The sequence below is a fragment of the Octopus sinensis genome, linkage group LG6 (assembly GCF_006345805.1).
Source record: "Octopus sinensis linkage group LG6, ASM634580v1, whole genome shotgun sequence".
Taxonomy (NCBI): Eukaryota; Metazoa; Mollusca; class Cephalopoda; order Octopoda; family Octopodidae; genus Octopus; species Octopus sinensis.
The window spans coordinates 86,392,124-86,397,123 of NC_043002.1; the positions used below are offsets into that span (position 1 = coordinate 86,392,124).

The following is a 5,000-nucleotide window of genomic DNA, read 5'->3' on the forward strand; positions in this document are numbered from 1 at the left end:
TACAAAGCAAGCTTCCTAACCATACAGCCACACCTGAACCTATTATAAATAGAAATTGTGTTTGATGGTTAAGGCTTTATTTTCACACCTCATCATTTATTTATACATAGTAACATGATGGATTCTTTCTGCTTCATTTGGAAATCTATAGCCAACTACAGTCTATTTGGACATCTGTAGTTAACTACTTCTTTGATTGCACAATGTCCTTTCATTCATGATTGCTCATTTAGATTTCTTCTTGGAAGTGTCTATTCATTTCTGTCTGTATAAGAAGTCTATGGTATAATGTGTTCAACTATTGATTCATTTCTGGCATCATGCTAACTAACTAATAGAAATTTTCATTGCTGAATGCTCAGGAGATGGATGAACAGGATCCTTACTGCATCAGGCAAAATGCTTTGTGGTACTTGTTCTGGATCTTTATGTTCTGAGCTCAAATATCACCAAGGTCAACTTTACCGTTCCTCCTTCTGGGGTCAATAAAATAAGTACCAGTTAAACACTAGGGTTGGGCTAATCAATTAATCCATCTCATCTTTCTCATCAAGGTCATCCCATAAGACATCCCTTATTCATAGGGGTTTTGGTTGTGCATACTATAGGAGTCATAGGGTGCTGCTCCATGTGGTCCCACAGTTTCCATCTAACTAAGAATATTAGGGTCTCATCTGTTGTCTTTTTATTCAAGATCCTCTGCATGACATCCTACTAGTTGAAAGCCAGAAATCTGATCTCTTAGGTCCTGCCAATAACTAAATCCACTCCCTGCTGCTGATGCTTCAATTTATTGTCATTAAGGTTTTGTCTGTCTCTTACCCTTTGACCTGCCTGGCCTGGTAAGACCTTCCTGAAGATTTCTCTCCCTCCAGCATAGCTCTCCAGGTCAATGGAGCACACAGGCACTTCACTGCAACAAGATACTTGTTGAATTGGCCATTGACTACACAGTGGTTCTTCTACCCTTTGATAGGTCTTATTTTTCATCCCGTAGGGTGTCCCACAATCACCCCCCTCACTAAGCAAGCTTGATGGGGTTGCCACTTTAGTCACTGATGACCCGACCATGCAACAGGTTGTACTGAGTTACGTGTTACCAGTAGCGCTCAAGTGCAATCTGACCAATTAATCCATTTCCCCTCAATTAAAAGGTAATATTTGGTTATGGCTCTGTATATCTTGATTTCAAATTCTGCGGAAACCAACTTTGCCTTTCATCTCCTGAGGTTCATAAAATCATATTCTTATAATTCATCTAGGATGTAAGGTTGTAATAGATGAAGACATTAATTTTCATTTGTCCTATGTAATTTGCTAAAGAGGAAGCAATCATTAAGAGGGCTTATCAGTAAATCAGTAATTAATAAGTAGACACTAAGTAATTATATATTAGATGTAATGCTTCTTAAGATAATTTCTTTCACATGATATATGAGAAATTACAGTGTATATCCTGGTTTCAGGATAAGTACACCACATCTTTGTATGTTATTAGATGCATCTAAAAGAATTGGTGCAGTTGGCCATAATACACTGTCTCAGGAAACCTAGCCAACCAACACCAGCATTTAAAAGTGGACATAAAACACTGATGGTGGTGATGGCGGTGGTGGTGGTGGTGGTGGCATAAGAGTTTTGTCACCTGTTATTGTAATGATATAAGGATTTATTGATTTAAACAGAAATATTACAGAGCCTAGAAAGATGACTTTTATGGTGGTGATACCATCAAATCCACCCTGTTGTGGTATATGATGTATTCAAAAATACTCACACACTCCACATTTCTTTACATTTGTAATTTTGATTATTGAATTGAAAGCTTCTCTTTTTAAACTGATTGAATGAATGAAACTCTGGAAGTAAACCACATAAAACAGACTCACAATAAAATAGGCTAATACTTAAATTATACCTTAATATAATGTACACACACACATATATATATACACACACACACACACACACCCAAGATTTTATTAAAGTATCTATGCATGTTTCACCATTATGGTTTTATGGATCCCTACAATAGGTTTTCCAGATTTATATAGATGTTTCAAATGCATATAACTTAGATAACTTAGATTGGTTTCGGTCATGACTAACTCAATAACACCACCTGGAAAAGTCTTATAGTTAATTATTTCAGGATACTATGGACCACTCAAGCAGAAAATTGTTGTTGGTTGAGATGTATCCAGGTGTAGGTGGTTTATCCAGTATTTCCTGGAGGAATTTGTCCAGGTACCGTTTGAAAGTTGTGGGGTCTTTTTCTACTTTAATTTCTTTTGGGATAACATTGAAAATCGCAGGACCATTTGCAGTGAAGAAATTGTGTCGCAATGTTCTTATGTGATGTGATCTTGACCTTTGTAGGGGATGCATTGCATGGGGGTCTAGTCTTGGGTGAATTGTAAACATAATGCCAACATCATTTGGATAATATTGGTGGAATATTCTCCACATGGTGCAAATAATGTATCACTCATGGCAACGTTGCAGAGAATAGAGCATCAGCTGTTTAAGTCGAACCCAATAATCAAGTCCCATCATGCCATTTATCTTTTTTTGGTGATTGATCTTTGTGGCGCTTCGATCCTCATTATGTCTTGCTTTTTGTAGGGGGACCAAAATAGGCAGCAGTATTCAAGGTGGGGCCTAGAAAATGTGGAGAAGAGAAGGATGATGGTTTCATGATCCCTAGATTGGAAAATTCTGAGGATCCATGAACACATTCTGTGGGCAACATTGACTTTTTTGTTGATGTGCACACTCCAACCAAGGTTGCTGTCGACAGTTACACCTAAGTCTCTGATATTATCCGACAGTTCAAGGTTTCCTGACGGTAGTGTATATGGTTGTTTGAGTGTCCTCTCTCTTCCAAAGTGGATGAGTTCAAATTTTTCTTCGTTCAACTGCATATTGTTTTTTGTGCCCTCTGTGTTACTGTGCATAGGTCTGATTGAAGCATTGTTGATAATATGCTCCCTTAATGCCTTTCTGGGGCTTAGAGTTGTCTGCAAATATTTTTATGGTGCTATATTCAATGGAATCTGCAATGTCATAGATATAGACAATAAAAAGAAGTGAACCCGGCACAGTACCCTGTGGAACTCTGCTGATGACTTTTGCTGGTCTTCAGTGGATGCCATCAACCACAACATGCTGGGTCCTGTTTGTTAGGAAATACCTAATCCATTGAAGTAGCTTTCCACTGACTCCAGTGTTGAATAGTTTCTTTAACAATACATTGTGGTTGACTCTATCTAAGGCCTTGCTGAAATCAAGGTATATGACATCCGAATTGGAACCCTCACTTAGTGCATTTAAGATGTCATCAAAGTGGTGGAGGAGCTGTGTTAGATAGTCCCTCTCACCAAAAAAGCAATGCTGATTGCAATTTAGGAGATGATTTTGTTCTAGAATGGCTGTTATTCTTGATCGCAACACTCTCTCAAATACTTTGATGATATGTGAGGTGAGTGAGATTGGATGGTAGTTTACAGGGAGCAATTTATTCCCCTTTTTAAAGATAGGAACAACTGACTGGAAGAGAAGGTTTTGAGGAATAAAACCAGCATCCAGTGATTTCCTCCAGAGATTTGCAAGAGGCACTGCAAGTTACTGTCTGCATTCCTTCAGCACTCTAGCAGGGAACCTGTCTGGACCCACTGCTGAATCAGGTTTGATTTCTTTTATTGGTGCTAGGATATCAGAACTACATTAAGAATGCATTTGTCTGTGGACTGCTCAGCCACTTGCATGTTAATTTCACAAACAGGCTGTTCCATCGACTGGATCAAATGGAACTCTCATCGTTGTAACCGACAGAGTGCCAGTATATTTGCAGCACAGTAACAAAGTTGTAAAGCAAATTAAAAAAAAAAATTTGAGCCTCTTTTCATAAAAATATAGACGTAAACATATGTTTGTTCCTTCTCGAGCATGCTTGGCTCATAAGGGCCGGTTTCCTGGTTTTCTTGGCCTATAGGTTCCCCACCAGGACGGGACGCCGGTCCGTCACAGGTGAGCTGCAAGATGCAGGTGGAAGGATTGAGGGAAAGTTGTGGCGAAAGAGTCAGCAGAAGTTCGCCATTACCTTCTGCCGGAATCATGTGGAGCTTAGGTGTTTTCGCTCATAAACACACACATCGCCCAGTCTGAGATTCGAACCCGCGATCCCTCGACCGCGAGTCTGCAGCTCTAACCACTAGGCCATGTGCCTCCACTGTAAACATGTGTGTGTATGTGAATGTGCGTTTGTGCCTGAAAGTGTGTTTGTGCATGAGTGTGTGTGTATGCGTGTATGTTTGTGCCTCCTTGTTTTGACATCATGTAACACATGCACATTATTGGTCACTGTCATGCGAGCAGTGTCCATTTCCAGTATTCTGTGAGAACATGTCTGGCCATGGAGAAATATTACTTTGCTTGGAGTTGTTGACAGGAAGGATATTTGGCCATAGAAAATTTGTTTTGATAAACTTTGTCTGACCTATGCAAGCATGGAAAAGTGGAAATTAAAATGATTATGATGAAAGATGATAATTAATTCTATATCCCATGATACATTATGTATTTTAATACATTACTATTTTCGAAGTTGTAGACCAATACTTTACACTCTGAGTTCAAAAGCTGTTGAGGCTGGTTTTTCTTTTCATCCTTTCAGGGTTGATAAAATAAAATACAAATCAAGTACTGGTGTTGATGTAATTAACATGCCCCCTTTCCCTAAAATTGCTGGCCTTGTGCCCATAGTAGAGAGAATTATCAAAGACATTGAGCTGGAAGAATCATTAGCATGCCAGACAATATTCTTAATGACATTTCTTCTAATTTTACATTCCGAGTTCAAATTCTGTTGAGATCAACTTTGCCTTTTATCTTTTCAGGGTCGATAAAATAATTACCAGTTGAACACTGGAGTTTATGTAATTGAATAACAAGAGCAGGAATGGTTAGAAAGGGCATCCAACCATAGAAATCATGCCTCA

The 5,000-nt window shown here is 38.8% G+C and overlaps 1 protein-coding gene across 2 annotated transcripts in view; it reads left to right on the forward strand.

Annotated features, from left to right (window-relative positions):
• Positions 1 to 5,000, forward strand: part of LOC115213287 (uveal autoantigen with coiled-coil domains and ankyrin repeats-like) — a 135,265-nt gene that overhangs the window by 76,618 nt on the left and 53,647 nt on the right. The gene's annotated exons all lie outside the window — the stretch shown is intronic.